Source organism: Cervus elaphus, chromosome 18, assembly GCF_910594005.1.
Source record: "Cervus elaphus chromosome 18, mCerEla1.1, whole genome shotgun sequence".
Lineage (NCBI taxonomy): Eukaryota > Metazoa > Chordata > Mammalia > Artiodactyla > Cervidae > Cervus > Cervus elaphus.
The window spans coordinates 68885367-68906879 of NC_057832.1; the positions used below are offsets into that span (position 1 = coordinate 68885367).

At 45.5% G+C, this 21513-nt stretch overlaps 1 protein-coding gene across 2 annotated transcripts in view; it reads right to left on the reverse strand.

Annotated features, from left to right (window-relative positions):
* Positions 1 to 21513, reverse strand: part of EEPD1 (endonuclease/exonuclease/phosphatase family domain containing 1) — a 127847-nt gene that overhangs the window by 15648 nt on the left and 90686 nt on the right. The gene's annotated exons all lie outside the window — the stretch shown is intronic.

Here is a 21513-nt window from a genome sequence, read left to right on the forward strand (position 1 = left end):
ACTGTAAGGTGACTTTATCATCAAGGCAAAATGAAATCATACAGACAAAGTATTAATAAAATGAGGAATTGAAAAAATTACAGGTTTCAGAATCCATGGGCCAGTTCCTCTAAGTCGTGCCTCAAACACAACCCCATCTCTTGGGGCTGGTTCTTTTAAGGGGTCTCTGGAATTTGTCAGATTTGGGCTGTTGGAGATGCTTTGATACCTGGTGCTGCCCCTTCCGGGTGATACCTCCGGTCCCTTCACTTCATGCACCTTGGGCACCTTACTCAGCCCTTCCTCTGCCCGGCCCTATCAGCCAGTCTCTGGGCTTCCTTTCGGAGGCATCATTGCCATCTCCTCAAAGAGCCACCCTTAAGTAACCTCAGCCCCGCAGCTTCAGCTTACACTTCTACCCCAAACGCCCCCAAATCTGTACCAGCAGCTCAGATTTCTCTCTTGAGTTTTGAATTGTATTTTTTACTTCCTTTTTAACATTTCCATCAGAAGATTTCCACAGAAGCACAAACCCAGCAGGTCCCAAAGGAACATGCCGTTCCCCTCCCCCAAGTGCATCTCAATTCCTGGCATAAGCATCCTTGCAGCTACTCTGACTCTGCCCTCTCCTCCCACGGCTAGCGCTCCCCAGACCACACGCAGCATCACGTCTGTCGGAAGCGCCCTCTTTCTATTCTCCAATCCCACTGTTATGGTCCATTTCAGAGCTCCATATTCTCCCACCTGGCTCACTGGCATAGCTTGTTAGAGGTCTCTCTGCCTCTTGTCATTCAATCCCCTCCCATCTGTCCACTGGGTAAGCTGTGATGGCTATACTGACACACCATCCCTGTGGTTCTCAAAGTGTGGTCCAGGGCCCAGGAACATCAGCATCCCCTGGGAACTTGTAGGAAACTCTCTGGCCCCACCCTAGACCTGCCAGATCAGAAACTCTAGGGTGAGGCCCAGTAAATGTGTTTTAACAAGCCCGTTGGTGATTTGGATGCCAGCTAAGATCTGAGAACCACGGCAACCGACACTCTTCCCTAAGCATCCGCCTCAGATCCGGGTGGTGTTGCGGGCTGGCAGCAAGTGGTCTGCAGGCAGCCTCCTCCAGGGGTGCCTCGGCTGCAGAGAGTTGCTCTCATGCCCTTCCTGGGCCGTTCACATCCAGCGGCTGCGAGAGGCCAGGGCCTGATGGCCTGGTCTTTGCCCTCCTGTTGCTCGAGCTCTGAGAGAGAAGACGAATCATTTCTCTAGTGACAAGCACTGTGCAGGAAACAAATTCGGCCAAGGATGGAGCCTCCGGGGAGGGTCACCTGCTTTTACAGTTCCATGATTATGTGTCTGCCTCTTCCCAGTAGTGGATGCCAAAAGAGCAGGGGCTCTCCCCAAGTCGACTTTAGAAAGCCCACCTGGCAGAGCATGGTGCCCAGTGAAGCTCTACAAGCATCAGCTGGTGAAGCAGGAAATTTCAGGGAAGATCACCATCCCCAAATCCAGGTATGAGAGACAAAAGGAGCAATTTCTTCTTGAGGCTATTTAAGTAACTGCTTCAATCTTAATCTGACTTTGAGTTTGCCTGGGAAGGGTTCTCTCTGGGATCTGGTCCTCGGTGACTTTTATCCATTCCCTTTTAAACACTGCCACGGATGGTGTTATTCCCAATGGGGGGACTTCGCCCCGGATGAATCCCCATAGCCAGATGGTCCTGGCTGGTAGCCACCCTTGGGTAGGAAATGAAGCACTCCGGAAAATGCATGCAGAATTTATCGACTCTAACTTTAGGAATCCAGCGAGGAAATGTACTTCCAGAGGGTCCAATTTCCTGCCGGGGAATCATTCACTTGTGGAGTGATCATTAGAGTTGAATCCAAGAGTCATTAAAAGGAGCATAGCTCTCCAGTGTCCATCTGGTGCCTCACTGCTCTCCACATAGGCAGGCCTGAACCTGGCTGCTTGCCTGCATCTCTGAGGATGCACCCCAGGAACCTCTGGCTTTTAAAAAGCCCCTGAGGTGATTAGCCAACCAGCTACACTGGAGAGCTCCAGCCTCTGAGGCCGTGCTGTGCTGGGAAGAGCAATCTGCAGGCAGCCAGAAAGCTCATCTCTCCTGACCCTCACAGGTCAGGAGAGACACTGTTTTTCATGCACACCTCTCTCAAAGATGGGCTCTGGGGACAAAGCTTTGTGCTGGTTCAAGCGTGAGCATCAGTATCACCTGGGAACTTAAAATGCTATCAAAATTAGAGTGTCTGAGTGAGACCTGGCAAGCTGCATTTTAACATCCCTCCCAGGTGACTCTGATTCAAGTTTAAAGCTGGCGTTATGGAATGAAGGAAATATATTTTCCTTTTCTTTGTTTTATATTTAAAAGTCTTTCCCTCACAGGTAAACTCTGGAAGACAAGGAACCATGATTCCTGAACCTTAAGGGTAGCCTGTAATTTGTAGATCTGAAGCTTTGCCCTTGATGCTTCTCTCAGCCCACGGAGTAGGTTATCCTCTCTGCCTCCTTTTTCAGTATTTCTTATGTTACTGGGGACAATTAATAATATAAGGGGGGCTTCCCTGGTGGCTCAGAGGTAAAGAAATCTGCCTGCAAGGCAGGAGATGCAGGAGACCTAGGTTAGATTCCTGGGTTGGGAAGATCCCCTACAGGAAGAAATGGCAACCCACTTCAGTATTCTTGACTAAAAAATTCCATGGACAGAGGAGCCTGGCAGGCTACAGTCCACCGGGCTGCAAAGAGTCGGACGTGACTGATCAACTGAACATGCATACACAATATAAGGGACCAAAGAGAACAGTGTTTATGGCTGAAAGCATTCTATGCCTTAATTTTCATGATCAGCATTAGGTAACAGGTATTTTCTCCTATTTCTAGAACTGAAAAAAGAATTGCCACAATTAAAAATGAAATTTAAAAAAAGAGCCAGAAAAAAATTGCCAGCTTGATAACTTAGCTGACCACTTGCACTAACAGTTCACAGCAAATCTAAGGAGGAGAGCACCTTTAAATTCTTGCTACTCAGTGTGTGGTCCACGGACCAGTAGCATCACCTGGGGGTCTGTTAGAAATGCAAGCTCTCCGGCCCACCCACACCAGTGCCCTGGAATCTGCACTGTCACAGGATCCCAGGGCACAAGTTCGGCAAGCTTTGAGAAGCCTACTCCAACAGCCCCCTTGTTTGGTCCACACCATTCCTACTAACCACCAACAGATCACACTACCAGTTATTCAGGAGGAAAGTGCAGTTCAGAAATGTTAGACCCAAACATAAGTGAGTTGAATGCAAGATTCCACAGCAGACAGGGTTTAGAGGGAGGTGTGAACTGAGGTCTGTCTCCTAATGCACCACCTCCTGGCCAGAACAGGTGGACCACGTGGGGCTAGACACGCTGCCAGGGGTGGGGCCAGCCGGCCTTTACCAGTCCTCAGATTCTTTCTCCCAAACACTTCAAAGGGAAACAAAAGCATCCTCTGAGAGCCCTCAACCTGAACTCTGCCTGAAGTTGAATTTTTTTGTTTAAAGAACAGCTGGTTCTCAAATTTTCTGCTTCACCCACACACCAGAAGGAAGAAAATATACTTTAAGCAAAAGTGGTTCCCAAGGGCAGAATGGGTGGAAATGGAAGGGGCAAGGTGGGTATGATTGGAAAAAAGCCTCCCAGGTAACTGTGATCTGCACAATCTCAACACAGGGCCCTTGCCTGTCACCTGTGTTTCTAAAGTCCCAGGGGCTAACCCATCACCTGTATTCAGCAGAATTACACCAGCTCTCATTTTAAACCACAGGTTTGCCCATCCCACCCTGACTGAGTCGGAATCTGAGGTTAGGGTCAAGCTGTGCACTCTCAAGTTCCCCAATTTTAGACTAAAGCTTGAGAAGTTCAGAGGAATATAGACAATAGTTGCTTTCAAACTTGGTCTTTGCATTTTTAATACCTGTAGTCAGGAAAGACAATTTGCATTGTTCAAAACAAATAAATACCATTTCAGCTCTCCCACTCTGCCCCGTGTAAGCATCTGACTGAGGTCCTTTGCAGATCACTCTGTGAGATAAAGGCATGGAGGGAGCCCAGCCACCGTATACACACAGGCCTCCAACGGACGTTTGTTGAATGAATGAGTAAAGGCATGTCTCCTGGGGATCCCACCTTAGGCTATTCTGTCCCAGGATAAATTACAAGAACCCCCCAAATGGGCTGGACTTGTTTCTTGAGCTTCAGACCAAGTAGGGGGTAATATCAGTCTTTAGTATGTGCCCCACAGTCAGCTACTCAGATGCAGAACTTGATTGTCAAGGCCAAATTCACCCCTCTTTTCACTTCGGCTTCTCAACAGGGAGCCTAAGTCAGACCTTTAAACTCCAATCTACAAGATGCCCAAGTTGCTGGCATCCAGAAATGTCAAGTCCTAAAAGACAGGGCTCCTTTGGCTGTGCTTAGGCTGTGCTGCACACATCAGGCCTGTCTGGACCAGCTGACTGTTCATCTCTGCAGAGACAAGAGGTTCCAAGGCTTGACACCAAACTCTTTCTTGGTTGGTGGACTTTTTGGACTTTGTTTATCCCTTCTATCCCTCTCCTTTCCTGAAATGAATACTCCTTGGTTCATCTGGTCCTGACCAGTAAATAACAATGGGAAAGATGTCCAACCTCACTCTGTGGCTTGTGCAACTACCAACAAGCTCCACAGTCCCTTCATCTTCCCTGTCCAGTTAAGGTGAAATGAGACCTGGGGCTCTGGGAGCTAGTTACAAAGATGCACTGCTAGTGCTGACCATACAGTCAGCTGGGGACAGAATGTCAGGAGAACAGACAGGTCTTCAAAGCAAACTCCAGAAGGTCACCATTCTCCTGCTTCCTGGATGGGAAGTAGGGGTATGTGTTCATTTGGAATCCTCAGGGCCAAAGTTCCAGATGAAGCTGCCTCACTGAGTTGGCTATTTCGCTTGCTCTCCTAATTCTCCAGGTGACGTCTCTTTGACCACAAGCTTTCCACTTGTTACCCACCCGTTCCCTCTGGGTACTCAGCAGCAGCTCTTGGAAACACAATCACTGTGGTGGACGGAGAGGCACAGGTGCCTTAAGAGGATGAATGGCTATCATAGACGAAAGCAGCCCTTTTTTGTTTTTTAATCGCAAAAAAATGTTTTTGGTTGCACCACTTGGCATGTGGGGCCCTAGTTCCCCCAAACAAGACTGAACCATGCCCCCTTACATTGGGATCTTAACCACTGGACCACCAGGGAAGTCCCAGAAGCCCTGTCTTAAGCCTGATGAGGTCAAGAGACTCAATTTTCTTTCATTTGAGTACCACGGGAAACAGAACAAAGGACACAGACATCGTTTGTTTTTGAAATGTTAATAGTAAGCAAGGGCTTAGCCTTGCCGGGATCACCAAGCACATGGGCAACATTAGAAGCCAGCAGATCTCTGGGTGTCTGTCAGTGATCACGTGGAGAGTGAAACCATGGAATGGTTAGGGTCCTTAAAAATGTTAATATACTCTCAAGGAACACTGAGCTGTGCAAAAGCTGACTAACGTCTGCATGCATGTTAAATTGCTTCAATCACGTCCAACTCTTTGTGACCCCATGGACTGTAGCCCGCCAAGCTCCTCTGTCCATGGGATTCTCCAGGCAAGAATACTGGAGTGGATTGCCATTTCCTCCTCTAGGGGATCTTCCAGACCCAGGGATCAAACCTGTGTCTGTCTCCTGCATTGGCAGGCATATTCTTTACCACTAGCACCACCTGGGAAGTAATAATCATGCTTGGACTTCTAACGATAAGCCAATTACAAAGTTTTCTGGGCATATTTAGACTTTCAGATGTTGATACTTTGTAAGGCCATACTGCCTATGGAGCAGCAATACACTCATTTATTGCTCTGTCCTACTAAGTGCTAAGTGCCTTAACCGTTCTTAACCTTCTTAAAGGCCCTGGCCTCCTCTCCCCAGAGTAAAGCACACACGCAAAATGTAACACGGACACAGAGCCAGGGCAAAGAGTCTTTCGCTCCCCCTCTTTCCCAATCTGTATCGAAAGGAAAGAGATCATTCCCACAGAGCCGTGACAAGGTGTAGTCACCTCTGCTCAAATGCAAACACAGGCATGCATGCCAGAGGGGAGACAGGTGCAAGGTAGACCAGACAGCCATGAGTTTGGGGCCCTCAGGATTGCTCAGAGCCCCTCACCCAACACTGCTGCCGCAATGGGTATGTCTGGGAGCCTTTCTCAAGGGCCCAGGTGTCTGTGGAGGGAGACAGCGTGGCCATTTCTCTGCCCCCGGGGGCTCACGGAACAACTACCATGTTCTAAAATTGAAAGAAAGAAGTAGGCTCATTTCCTTGTAGCTTTGGAAGGGCACTTCAAGTTCTAACACTGCATGGTTCCAGAACACTAGGAGAGAGGCAAAGAGGAAGGTGCAGGAAGAGAAGTACAAGACTGAAAGAGAAAACAGTGTTCTCAGAAACAGTAAAACGCCTTTCTCTCTCTTTCTCTGTGGTAATCGCCCCGTGAACTCCATAAAGGAGCTGACTGCTCTGACGGCACATCAGGTTAACTTTCTGAAGGCTTTCTCCCAAACATGGAGAACGGAGTCCACTCTTTTGAAAAAGAGCATCAGCCCTCCTTAATGTGCCCTGAGTCCCACCTGGAGACCCCTTGCTGAGCTGCCTAACTAAGAGCTTACATTTCCTAGGCAGTCATTCTAATAGGTTTAAGTTTAGACACATCCATCAATTGTAAGAAAACATAGGTGGCCAGTAATTCCCGACCAGTTAGCTCTGAGTCCTGTGAGAAAGAGAGCCAGAGGCTGAGGAAGGGCGGGCAAGAGACGGGGACCAGCATTCATGAAGCGCAGCGATTAGGCGCTGTTCACACATTATCACATCTGATCCCAATGACAATCCTGCGAGGCAGTTAATGATGCTCTCATCTGACACGTGAGGAAAGCCGGGCTTAGAGAGGGACCACAGCAAGGTCACCCACGCCGGTGAGTGGGATAAAGTCCAGCGTAGCCAACTCGAAGGCTCAATTGCACTTCACTTAGGAGAGAAGTCTCAGAAAACACGGATTAGACCCACTGCCCTGTAAGATGATGTGTATGTGTGCTGCATCACATGTGTTCCAAATTTGGGATTCTCTGGGGCTAAAAGCCACACCACCACCACACTGCGACTGCCTGCTTCCTCACCGATGCTCCAGGTTACCTGGGTCCTGGGGACACCGTCCTCCCAAGGGAGGTCAGCACATCAGAATTATGGCCTTCCTCCCGGTAGGGGTCAGGGACCAGCGGGACACACAGCCAAGCTTTCAGAGCTTCGTGGGGCAGCCCCTGCCCTAAAGGCTCAGGCCCGTCCTTCTCCATCCATCCAGAGAAGCAGTGAGCTTTCCGCCCTTGCATCACCTGGCCCGCGAGGCCCTGCTCTGTCAGCTCCATGAACATGCTCTTCCTAGGGACCCGGAAGGATTCTGAAGGACTGTTCATCCTTGTTTAAACACCCCTATCATGCTGAGGAAGACATAAAGCAAACAAGGACGCCTTCTCTCTGCCTCCATAACCAGCTTATCATCAGCTGCTTCTTCAGAGTCAAGGGGAGGGATACCCATGCACTCCTGTTGCAGAGTGGCTTCCGGTTCTAGTAACCTCTCCTCCATGCTCCCAGGAGCTCCTCAGCATATGTTTCCTGAACAAGATGGTTAAAAATAAGCAAGGGGGAGGGAGGGTACTTTGCAAGGCAGTTATTATATTTTTTTTTGCAAGGGCAATTATAAAATGGAGAGTAAGAGAAAGCTGAAGATTCCTGGAGATGAAGGCAGGTTAGGATGGGGAGTGAGGGGCACGGGGCCTGGGGCCCTCCTATGAGGATTTTATGCTCCTATGTTGCTGCCTCCATGCTTGTCATCACCTCATCACCCCTTGCTTCCACCCTTCAGGGACGCTTTCAAAGATTCTTTTCTTCTCTAAAGCTCTTTGGATGCTAAGACTCTTAATCTGAGATGGGAGTTAAGATTGTACTAGTAATTCTGTGGCTTTTCCCCCTCCTCCTCTTTAAATTGAGGCTTATGCTCTGGTTTCAGTAAACACAAGCTCATTATAGGACAATTTGTAAATTAGAGAAACAAAGAAAAATTTAAGCAGAATATCACTGTGCAAAGACAACCACTGCTAACATTTTTGGTGGATTTCCTTCTAGGATGTTTCCTATGCGTTTAATTAATATGTGTATAGTTGATTATTCATAAAGACACACATGGTTTTCTCTAATGGTGCCACAGTATTACAAACTCTTCCAAACTCTCTTCATGCACCATCTAACACACCATCATATGGACACGGCATGCTATCCCACTAGTGGTGGATGCTTCATGGGCTGGGAGGAATTTCTGCTATTTAGGGGCTCGTTTCATTTCATTATAAACACCCTAAAATCACCTACTATGGTAGCAAAAACACCTCACTATTCTACCCTGTGCTATACTTAGTCGCTCAGTAGTGTCTGACTCTTTGCAACCCCATGGACTGTAGCCCTCCAGGCTCTTCTTCTGTCCATGGGGACTTTCCAGGCAAGAATACTAGATTGGGTAACCATGCCCTCCTCCAGGGATTGAACCCAGGTCTCCGCATTGCAGGCAGATTCTTTACCATCTGAGCCACGTGCTCACAGTGCTTATATCCACATGTCTAAAAAAGATCCCAAATAAGTTAGTTTAAAATCATAATGTCTTTGTTTTTGAAAGTAAACAGGAGGCTTTAATTTTTTTCATGTACATACTTGTGATAAACAGGTGGCAGCTCAGGGGCCTAGAGAGTGAAGGACCAGAGACATCGAGCCCCTGAACTGTGAGATCAGAAAGGAAGCAATAGACTGTTTCTTCCATCTCTGACTGACAGAAGAGGTGGGAGTTTTCCTAAATAGTTTCGTTCATCTGCAGATAAACCATTCTCACCTTTATTTTTTTCCCCTCTAGCTTTGTTTTTAATGTCTCTTTAGAGAATTTGTCCTGACATCAACCTGTCAGGACCCTCAGGTTTAAAGGGCCAGCAGATCACAAGCCAGAATTCAGTGGGAATGTCACTGTGGGAAACTGTCCAGGATCGGGACAGCACCCCCAACGCCTTCAGTGGAGGAGTCCTTCCCACATGCTCAGTGCTTAAGTGGGTCACGTTCCATTAGTTAAGGGTGAGAGTCTGAAGAACACAGGCTCTGGAGAAAGGCTGGCAGGACCTAAACTTTGGCTCTGCCACTTACCAAGAGTTTTGACTTTGGGCAGATGGCTCCCTTGCTCAGGCCTCAGTTTCCTCGTCTATAACAAGGGGACAGAAATCATTCCGGCCTCATGAGTCAGATATTTCTAAAGCGGGGTGCCCAGGGCTTGGCACACAGCAAGTCCCCTCTGTTCCTGCGGTGGTCACACAGACTGGGCCCTCCCCAGTACAGGGCCACAGACAGGGGATCCTCACCCTTGACTCCCCACGCCTGGCAGCACCATTCCCCAAACACACCAGCCGGGCACGTGGGCGGGAGGAGGGGTTGTGGCCAAGCGCCACCACACTGCATGCCAGAAGCTAGAGCCACCCAAACTCAGATACAGAAGGAGAGATGGGACACCGTAGTGTTAGTATTCTTCTCGGGTGAAGAAGAGAATGGATTCATCCCATCATTCAATAAAAATGTAACTAGAACTAAGCACGTGGGTATCCTGAGGTAGGCTCTGGAGCTACAATGGGAGCAAAAGAGCTGTGTTTCCCTGCCCCTCTGAGCTCACAGTCTGGAGAGGAGGGGTGTGGGGATAGCAGTGTAGATACAGTTATTTATTTTTTCAATTAAAAATTTTTTTAATTATTTTTAAAAGTTATACTGATTATACTTTTACTGAGATTATTTCAGGGCCATGTATGTAACACATATGAATTTATTTCATTCTTGCAACAGCCTTCTAAGGTAGGTATTATTATGATCCCTGTTTGACGGATGAGAAAACACGGGCACAGAGAGGTTAACCAACTTGCCCAAGATCACACAGCCCATAGGGACAGAGCCAGCGCGGGAACCCAGGCAGCCTGGCTCCAGAACCCAAGTTCTGCGTGTATAGCTGCCTTCTGTCTCTGTAGGCAGTCATGAATCAAATAATCATCCAAATGTAAAAACGCAGCTAGGACTTGTGCTGCAAAGAAATGGTTAGGAGCCTGTGGGCCTCCATGATGGTAGCACTGGGGGTGGAGGTGAATTTGACTGAGTCAGGGAAGGTTTCTCTGAAGAGGTGAGGCTTGCGCTGGCAATTCCAGGATGAGAAGGCATTAATTCAGCAAAGAGGAGAGGCTAGCATTCCAGGCAACAGCGATAGCATGTGCCAAGGGCCTGTGGTGGGGCAGAGCAGGGAGAGTTTATAGGACAGAAAGATCAGTGTGTCTGCAGCCCAGATGGGGAGGGGCAGAATAAGGAATCGTTAGACACCTGGCCATGGCAGGACCCCGCGGGCCTGCAAGGAGTTTTCTCCCTACCCTCTGAGGAATCCTAAAATCAATGAAGGGCATGAAGAGCAGATCTGCATTTGAAAAGGACATAGGGCTGCGGTGTAGAGTCAGGCTGGAGAAGGGCCAGACCAGGTAAGTAGTGCAGTAAGAGACCAAGGTGGCCTGATAACAGGAGAAAAGTGAAAGTGAAAGGGGGCTCAGTCGTGTCTGACTCTTTGCGACCCCATGGATGCATGGACCCCATGGACTGTAGCCTGCCAGGCTCCTCTGTCCATGGAATTCTCCAGGCCAGAATACTGGAGTGGGTAACTGTTCCCTTTTCCAGGGGATCTTCCCAACCCAGGTCTTCTGCACTGCAGGCGGATTCTTTACCAGCTGAACCACCAGGGAAGCCCAAGAATACTGGAGTGGGTAGCCTATCCCTTCTTCAGAGGACCTTCCCAACCCAGGAATCGAACCAGGGTCTCCTGAATTATAGGCAGATTCTTTACCAGCTGAGCTACCAGAGAAGCCCAGCCAACAGGAGAGCAGTGGACAAATCAAAGAGATAACTAGAAGATAGCACAACTAGGATCAAAAGAAGGAAAACAAATACTGGTATGTGAATCTTCACTGCAGCACTACTCACAAGAGCTAAAAGACAGAAACGACTCAAGTGCCCATCACTTGAAGAACAGATAAACAAATGTGCTATATCCATATGTTGAAACAGTACTGAACTACCCCATAAATGATACCCGCTACCTCGTGATTGAGCCTCCAAAACAGACGAGTGAAAATAAACAAATTCAAAGGCCTAATACAGTATGAAATGTCCAGAACAGGCAAACTCATAGAGACACAAGGCAGAGTGGTGGTCACCAGGCGCCCAGGGGAGGGAGGGAGGTGGGCTGACCTCTCAATAGGTACCAGTCTTTTTTTTCTGGATGATGAAAATGTCTTGGAACTACACCGAGGTGGCAGCCACACAGAGTTGTGAAGCTACTAAATACCAGTGAATTGTTCACTTTCAAGTGGACTCTTGATTAATTTTATGGTTTATGTCAATAATTTAAAAAGTGACTTGGGCAATGGACTAGATGTTTAAGATAAAGCAGAGGAACCTTTCTCTCATTCAACAAATGCCACGTGCTAGTCTAGGTACAGCTGTGACGCTGGGCTGTCCCTGGATCAGGTGGGGAGCAGGGGAGCAGGAACACTGCACTGGGGAAGCTGCCTCTAGACAGGGTTACCCCAGCCTTCTCTCCACGTGGTTATAATGCACGTGAGAGAGACCTGCACAGCCTGGTAATTCTTGGACTATAGACGCCTCACTGAAAAAAAAAAAAAAAAAAGACAGTTTTAGGGCAAATAAAATAAGTCCTCTGTCCCAAATTAGAGACCACACTTGTGAGTAATGATTAAAACTAATTATTCTAAGTGGAAGCAGTTCTGAAAATAGCAGCATTTTGGAGGATTTTTGCAGCTATTTTAGAAGCATACAAGAGAATTGCTGGCAGAGTTACGTACCCCAAGTCACAGCAGAAACCCTGAGATGGTCCTGCCATGGCTTGGACCAAATATGCCATTCCACAGACCCTAATGTTTTTACATGGCTGGAGAAACACGCCAACAATGAAGGTGGATGGCATAGAGTTTCAGTTGGTACTTCCTACTGATACACTGAACCAAAAATTCAACAGGAAATGTCAACCATATATATTACAACATTTTCCTTGTAAAGCAAAAAGGCGTCTCCATCAAGCAGATGTTAACATATCCTAAGACAAACCGTGATGACTTAGCCAACCACGGTTCTTTCTTTTCTCAAGTCTTCTTTCCTCTTTGACATTTTCAAGTGAACAGGCTCAAAGAATAAGATGGGTATAGATGGAGCAAGGACTGTCTCTAAGCACCAACAAACCATCCCACAGCACAACTGATTACTAACAGCATTTTTACTCATTAGCAGGAGAAAGGGTAGGGGCAGAGGGGGAGCAAGACAACATAAAAGGGTGGGAAACAACCAGGTAGGTATTTAAATCCGAAGAAAATCATGGAGGAGCAGAACAAAGCTGGCAGTTTACATTAGTACCCCATCCCTAATCTCCCACACGAACACTTACATATTTTTTAAAACCCCAAGGACACATTTTCTCAATCCATAAACACTAAAGACTAGATCTCTCTTAGACTCACTCTACGGCAAGGCTCCAGCACTTCCTATATGAGTTTCTGTGAAGAATGCAGAGTTATTTAGGAACTGTCACATTAAACAGAATTAGTACTTATGGACCCTCAGGGAGACTGCTATGGTGGCCATTTTTCTTATAAAATGCCAGCCTCCAGCTATATTCTAAATGGTGTTTATGCAGCCTCCCGTTCTCAAGAGCAATAATCTTAAGACTTCAAAGCTGTGGGTGAAAGTATTACAGATTCATGACTTACTTTATTTTGATTTGCATTATGCCAAATCCTAGTCTCCAAAGCCTGCATATTTCCTATTTTATTTCAGGGCAAACCACATAGATTTGATTGTTCTTTTCTGTGTGGGCAGCCAGGGATAGAAAGACCTACAATTTTTCATTCCCAGACACTTTATGGCAGCAAGAACTATAGGCGGAAGTTCATGAAACAGCGCTCTATCTTGGAGAATGTTCTGAGACTCCCTGGTTCTCAATTTTCTGTGCTAACGGGAGGAATGGAGAGGCAGACCCCCAAACTATCTTCCAGTCAACTCCTTTCTCATCACGTTTTTGGCCAAAGGAAATTAAAATTGGCCAAACTGATGTTACTTTTACAGGCTTTTCAGGCTCCCTTCAAATTACTGGAAGTGGGTGGAGTGAAAGCTAACGGGACAGAGGGGAGTGTCACTGAGGTCAAGCTGCAGCCAGATGGGGACCACACGGATGCCAGGACCGTGCCCTGCAGGCATGACGACGGATGCCTTTACTGGCATGCTTGCCACATGCCAAGCACCACTGCTGGCTCTTCACACACATCACGGGATGCGACCATACCATGGCTCTGCAAGGGAGGAGTATCCTTGCTCAAGAAAGGAGGAATATAGGGCTAGAGGGGTTAAGATCACCCATAGGGCAAATGGCTGAGCCAGGACCCAAGCCCACGTGCATGAATGGATTTGGAAGCTACTCGGCTTCCAGGTGAAGCAACTACAAGGAGGGCAGTAAAAGGGTCAAACTTGCATTTCAGGAGGGTTACTCTGGTAACCATACAAATGAAGAATTGAAACAAAAATTATAGAGACCAAGCAGTAATTGCATATGTTTTAACTTTTCTCTCTGCATTCACTTTTTTTTAGAAATTTCACTTTTCTAGAAAGTCATACTACAAATATCAATTAAAATTGGCTTGAACTTTATCCATACAGCACATGTGTAAGTGCACACACACACATACACTTTTCTCTTCTTCATAAATAAAAGGTGATTAAGTGCTGTTACTAAATAAATTAAGCATCAAAACAACATTTAAAAATGTCCCTGTCATATCTTAACATGAAGGCTAAAAATAAGTGTTACTTCTTCCTCTCTTGTTCACAAATACAGCCGAGCAAGCTAAGTGCATAATAAGGACGTCTGGGTGATGAGGAACAAAATGAACAATCAATATACAGCAATTTATTTTCTAACTAGAGGTTTCAGCCAGATGGAGAGAGGGAGTGAGACAAAGCATGTCTGATAGAGAAGATCAGCAGTAATGTAAAACTACTGTCTCATGACTTCATAATAAAAAAAAAAGCAGGGAAGGCTCTAGCACCCCCACCCCCACTCAACCTCAGAGCTGGTGCAAATTTGGAAACTCAGGCAAAACCCCAGAAATTGCTACCTTCCCTTCCAGGTTCAGCCCTTCAGCTTATAAACGGTGGGGACTTTTAGTCCTGAGTGCTTCTGGTCCCTCTGGATCCCTAGAGCTGGACATATCAGGAAGATGCTCAGTGACCCAATAGTGTTTCTACAGAACATTGAAATCTGGTGGCTGATCACTTGTGTAGGAAGCCACTAACCACCAACTAGGAGGGCAGGTAATTTTAGAGTAACTCATACATAGGGTGTTGCCTTGTTTTCCCTGGCTGTCTTCTTCCAACCTAGTTAATTCTGCATAGGAAATAAGCCTGCATTTCATGGACAAGGGTGAGTGGGGACAGACCTAGGGCTAGAGAAGAAATGGGGTGGCAATACTGAGTGTGGTGAGGAAACGAGTCTAGAATCTAGAAAGGGGTCTTGGATTATTCTCATAAGGGATATCTGCATGTTGTTCTGAATTTCTACAAAGACAGATCTACATCTCTAAAGGTGGGTTGGATGCTTTCGCAGAAGTTTGGAGTCTTGTTAAGGTTCAAACTCACCATTTCAATGTCTCCCAAAGATTCACAAAAAATATTTTATCAACTGTAGGAATTCCTCATTCTAAGTGGGTAGTTAACAATTGGATAGATCTCGCCACTGAATTAATTCTGGCAAAGCCGGTCTTAATGACCAACTCAATCAGGATAATTTTACCTACTGAGAACATGCAGCATAAATCTTTTTAGCAACTGAACCAAAGAGTTTCACTTGCCTGCCCTTCTGTTTCATCTAAAATTCCCAACTGGCCTATACTTTGCTGAATCAAAGTCATGCTCTCAAGAAATGAATGAATGAATCATTCACAAAAAGTCTCAGAATTCTCTAAAACAGTGAATTGAAAGTTCTCTCAGTACCAACTCATTGTTAGCATTTCCTGATAACAGAAGCATTTGAGGGTGGGCCAAATAAAATAGGAAATTGTATATAACTTCTGTCATCATGGTTGTGTGAGTGTTTGTATAAGATGATGACTACATGCAACAATTTTGAGGGGGATGCAATGAGTTGGGCATATTTTCTTACTGTTGAAAAGCAAAAAAGAGTTAAGAGACTAATAAAGCAGGCGGGAAAAGTGCTTAGGATATACCCGAGAGTAAGCAGAAACTTTCCAGTGCTGGAAAAAAATCCTAGAACAGGCTGTCTTCCCCTCTTTCAAGCCAAAAAAAATGGTCTAGAATAGCAGTTTTCAAGCCTTTCTGACCATGACTCATAGCAATAAATAAAATTTTATATGGCAATCCAATATATGCTGTCTTCCTGCCAACTATGTATGTATACCTGTATCTATCTATCCATACATCCTTCTGTCTATCCATTTATTCATCCATCTACCCATCCATATACAACAGTGAAACAAATGATGACTATAACTTACTCAGTTGATTTCATAACCTATAATTTGAGAATCAAGCTCAGATATTTCTTACTACGAAGTCTCTGGTCATACTAGAATATCATAATGCTCTGTACTTTCATTTCTATCTTTGCCCAAACCAAGTGAAATGTTTTGCTGGACTTTATATCGATAATGCCTTAGAAGTCTCCTCAAACAAATGAAATTGTATCACTAAAGTTGAATGAGATTCAGGACACTGAGTAAGTATGAGCCACTTGTAACCCCATCCCAAATAAAATGGGGCATGTATGGGCTCAGAATCAGTTCTCTGTGACCCCATGGACTATAATCTGCCCGGCTCCTCTGTCCATGAGATTTTCCAGGCAAGAATACTGGAACGGGGTGCCATTTCCTTCTCTAGGGGATCTTCCTGACCACAGATTGAACCCGTGACTCCTGCATCTTCTGAAATGGCAGGTGGATTCTTTACCACTTGTGCCACCTGGGAAGCCCCTTCATTAAAACATGGTGCCCAGGAATACAGTCGCTTTCAAAATCCACCTGTTTCTAACAAGATTAGCAGCTAAATTTCCATCAGAAACAATGAAGGTCAGAAGGCAGCAGAATGACATATTCAAAGTGCTGACAATGAAGAATTTTATACCTAAAAAAAAAAAAAAACCTTTCAAAAATGAAGATGAAATACACTCCCTGACTAAAAACAAACAAACAAAAAAAAAACTATGAGAATTTGTTCCTGGCAGACCTTTCTTATAAGAAATACCAAAAACACTTTGTCAGGCTGAAAGCAAGTGACACCACAGATGAGGCCAGCAAAATTCTCTCTAGTTGATGATAAACTGATTCTCAGCAAAGCATGGACAGGGTTGATTTTTCAAGGCCCCCTTGACTTCCAAGCATGAATGAAATGATCCTTCTGCTCTTGTTATAGGCCTTATTTTGGCCCCTACCTAAGTTTGTATTCCACATGGCTATTATAAGACTTCTCTTCTTTTGCTCTATAAATCCAGAATCAATTAGGAGGCTAAGAAGTAATGCAGATGTTAGTATGAAGACAAAGAAATAGAACCATCAAGGAGAGTGTCCCTAAGGACAACCATCGCAGGTAGTTGATTCAGGCTCCCCAGGGCATGCAACTCACCTAGATAAGACAAGCTCTAGGAATGATTTCCTTCCCTTTTCCATTCCTAAATTCACAGCACTGTATCTAAATGGCTTCAAAATTTTAAAAAATATTTTTAACACAAAAGCATTATTCATGCATTATAAAAACAGAACCGACTCATTGGAAAAGACCCTGATGCTGGGAAAGATTGAAGGTAGGAGGAGAAGGGGACAACAGAGGATAAGATGGTTGGATGGCATCACTGACTCGATGGACATGAGTCTGAGCAAGCTCTGGGAGTTGGTGATGGACAGAGGAGCCTGGTGTGCTGCAGTCCATGGGGTCACAAAGAGTCATACACAACTGAGCAACTGAACTGATAGAAACAGAAATAGGTACATACGCCCCAAAAAAAGGATAATTGCATATATAATTTTTAAGTACAATATAAAATTGTTTCACAATAATTTTTAATAGGAAGCAAAAAACATTTTTAGTAAAAATGCTGGGGTTAGAAGTTGGTAAGAGTAAACTATGATTTATTAGATTAACTGGGATAGGGGCTAGGCTCCTAAGGGTTAAGGACACCTGAAAGGGGATTGAGGCTGGTTGTGTAGGGTGGGAATTTACATTCAGGGTAACTATGAGTACGGAACTTCCCTGGAGGCCCAGTGGTTAAGACTGCGCTTCCAATGCAAGGAGCATAGGTTCAATCCCTGGTTGGGGAATTAAGATCCCACATTATGCAGGGTGCAGCCAAAAAAAAAAAAAGATAACTATGAGTACATGAAAGAAGAGAAATAGGACAGCAATGGAGAGGAAAGTAGGACAAGTAGCAACACACTTCAGATTTCAGGAGACCTAAAAATGTCTCAAGTTACCAGGGAAGAAAATGATGCTAGAAAGAAAGGGGAGAAGAATGGGGTCACGGGTATTCTATGAACCAGATAATCTCCTTAGAATAACCAATATGGGATCAAGCCATAAATCACAGAAAGGTAACCCAAAGGATGCTGTTCCTGTGCCACTGGGATGGCTCATCTAAAATCTGACTGACCTCTTACCACGTGAAGGACCCTCCCTGCAGACCTTGAACACTGTGCCTTCCTGGGAAGGGTTAGCCATCCACTCTGAGACACATTTCCTCACTAGGCTACCATGTTGCAATGAGAGAAGATATTTCAGCATTTCTGAGGTAGAGAAATGAGTCCTACCTTCATCAAGGACCAGAAGTATGAACCTGAGGGACTTCATGGAGAAGCCTCAAGAATATGTACATTGAACTACATGTATAGGTTCATATGTGCATTTTCTGGATGGCGTCACACAGCTCTCACCTGATACTTACGGGGTCAGAAGCCAAGAACCACTGATCTAGGAGCTGGCAAACTTTCTGCAAAGACCCAAGCAGTGAATAACTGGGGTTGTGTGGGTTATATGCCTTTCCTGTAGCAACTACTTAATGCTGACATTGGAGTGTGATGCAGCCACAGACAGCAGGTAAATGAATGGGTGTATCAGCATTTTAATAAAACTTTACGTATGAAAACTAGCTATTGCCAGCTTTGACTCGAGGGCCCATGATCATTTGCCTTGATGGAGAGAGACCCTCCCATGCAGGATTCCAGGGCACTCAGAGAGCACTTCTGCCTTGGTGCACAGCCCCATCCTCCAGGTTACCTGTCGTCCACCTTGTTCCTTCCCCCTGGCTCCTCCAGCCATCATTGGAGGTCTTATGGGATCTTAAAAATTTGATTCCAGGAGTACTAAATGAATGATAAAGGAAATTTTAAAGGAAAAAAGAATTACCTAATTCTGTTGCTTTTTTTTTTTTTCATATTTCCTTGATGCTATGACAGCATTAAGTGCCCCCCACCAACCATGACTTAATTTTGTTTTGGTGTTTTTTTTGGGGGGGGGCAGTATTTATCACTATTGTGTTTAAGTGCACATTTGTGTAATTGCTAATGTTTTCCTCAATACTGATGTGAGTCACAGGTAGATAGGAAAGATAATAGTCTTGGTAACAGCTGTATAGGTCTCCTAGCCCAGCACAAAGCCTGACACAAGTACTTAATAAAAATTGGTTGGAAGGATGAATATGTGTACTTTTACATAGTCGTAATTAAAGCAGGCACGACTGCTTATCCTTCTTTTTGTAAACATTATATAAAATTTATACAAAGCTTAATGATTATCAGTTTTAATGGCCACCACACACCTGTCCATGGGCAGACCTACCATAGACTGTTTAAACTCACCCTTCCCACTGAGCAGTGAGCTGCCTGCAATGACTCATAATTATAAAGCATGCTGTCAAATGCTTTTCCACACTTTTATGGATCATTTCCTCTAGATACACTCCTAGGAATCTACCTTGGTCATAGCGTAGGGACATCTCAAAGGCAATAAAATACACTGCCCCAGAGCTTACAAAAGGACAGTGCCTTATCACCGCCCTCCTCAATGAATGGGGAGGCTGGTGTTATCACAACTTCAGTATTACATATTATTGTTTAAAAACCTTTTCCAATGTGATAGTACATTTAAAATGATCCCTCATTGCTTACTTTAATTATCTTTGAAAACTAATAAAGCTGAAAGCAATTTAAAAGTCCTATTTGTGAACTTTACTTTTTGCTCACTTCAAACAAAACTTTTCATAATAAGAGAAAGGTAGTGGGAGCCCCTAAATATACATGGTATAGTGTGATGGTTTTAAAAGAATAGGAGAAAATTTAAAAGAGCATGAATAAAGAAAATAAGGAGTTCAATGAGCTGTGAAGCCTGGCCCGTAATTCACCAAGATGCTCCATTTTCTGGCAGCTGAGGGGCCTGCGGGGGATTCCAGCCAAAAGCCCTTTCCCGAATGGGGTCAGGACCCAAGTGTGCAGTCTGCAAAGTGGAGCTGGTGAGCAGCTGGTTGTGGTGGCCCCTGCGGGCCTGAGCTAGACTCCAAGCAGTGAACAGCAGGAGGCTGAGCTCCACAGGGGCCCCCATTTCTGCTCATTAGCCCTTCAAGGAAGTAGCAAGCTGTCTGCTGGAAGGGATTTAGCCAGGAACATGAGTACAAAGAGTTTAACCATAATTAGGCACTGATTGGCTCAACCCACTTAAAGAATCTAACAGATACATGAATACTGATTATTCAAGATGGCATTCAAATTAAGCTCTGACTATGGGCTTCTCTAGGCTTCCCTGCTGGCTCAGTGATAAAGAATCCACCTGCAATGCAAGAGACACAGGTTCAATCCCTGGGTTGGGAAGATCCCCTAGAGGGCATGGCAACCCACCAGTATTCTTGCCTGAAAAACCCCATGGTCAAAGGAGCCTGGTAGACTAAAGTCCATGGGGTTGCAAAGAGTCAGACACAACTGAAGCGACTGAGTATGCATGCATGCATGGGCTTCCTGGGTGGTTTATCCATAAAGAATCCTCTTGCAGTACAGGACATTTGGGTTTGATCCCTGGGTCAGGAAGATCCCGTGGAGAAGGAAATAGCAACCCATTCCAGTATTCTTGTCTGGGAAATCACACGGACAGAGGATCTTGGCAGGCTACAGTCCATGGGGTGGTAAAGGAGTTGGAGATGACTTAGTGATTAAACAACAACAATGTGAAGGACTAGGCATGGGACAAAAACAAATCCAGGTTGCTGAAGAATCTCACTCTGATATTTTTAAATCCACACAGAGTACTGTTTTGTAAAAGGCACATTTTATGTTAAGATTCTCGAAGCAATTCATTTCGACACTGACCCTACAGAGGGCATGTTTGGAGCATGTTCTCTGTCCTCTTCCATGTTCCTCATGGCCATCCTTTGCAGTCGTCCCTGACTCTCTGCAGCCCTCACACCACTGAGAGTTCCTCTGTTCTCAGATGCTCCCCCAAGAGTGTCCGAATCCTGAGCCCTGAATCTCCGATTTCCTTCTCCTCCAACCTCCAGCCCATGTTCTCTGTCTTCCCTGCTGGACCAAGGAGTGCCCATGGAGACAAACAGCACAAGTCCATGTCTGTTTTGCCACATGGATTAGAAGACCTGGGTTTAAATTCTTCATCACCTGGACCAGGGACCAACTGTCTGGATCTGCTCCCAGTCCTGGAATAGGCAGAGACAGAAGCCCCCATAAAGTCCACTGAAGCTGAAGACCAGGATAAATGAGACAAGAGAACACAGGTGGTGGTCACGCTGAAGAGAGCACTGGACGAGAACTGAGTCCACTGGGGCAGGTCCTGATTCTACAACACAACTGCCATGGGCCCCGGCAAGAAGGACGCTTCAACACCTCTGTGTGCTGTCTGCACAGTGACGGATGACAGGGCTGGACTCAGTGGATTAAACAGCCTCCCTCAGCTCTGGCATTCTGGGATTCCATATATGCCATTCAAGTGTATTTTTATAATTTTATCTCCCTTGGCATGTAGTACGATTTAGGCACAGCATGAGCACTCAACTGCTGCACAAACTAAATTAACAGGAAGTCTAAATCACAGAGCAAAACACCCCAAAACAGCATAATAACAGAGTTAGAGCTTATATTTGTGCCTACAATGAGGGAGACCTGGGTTTGATCCCTGGGTTGGAAAGATCCCCTGGGCAAGAGCATGGAAACCCACACCAGTATTCTTGCCTGGAGAATCCCCATGGGTAGAGGAGCCTGGCAGGCTACAGTCCATGCAGTCACAAAGAGTCAGACATGACTGAGCGACTAAACACACACACATATGCATGTG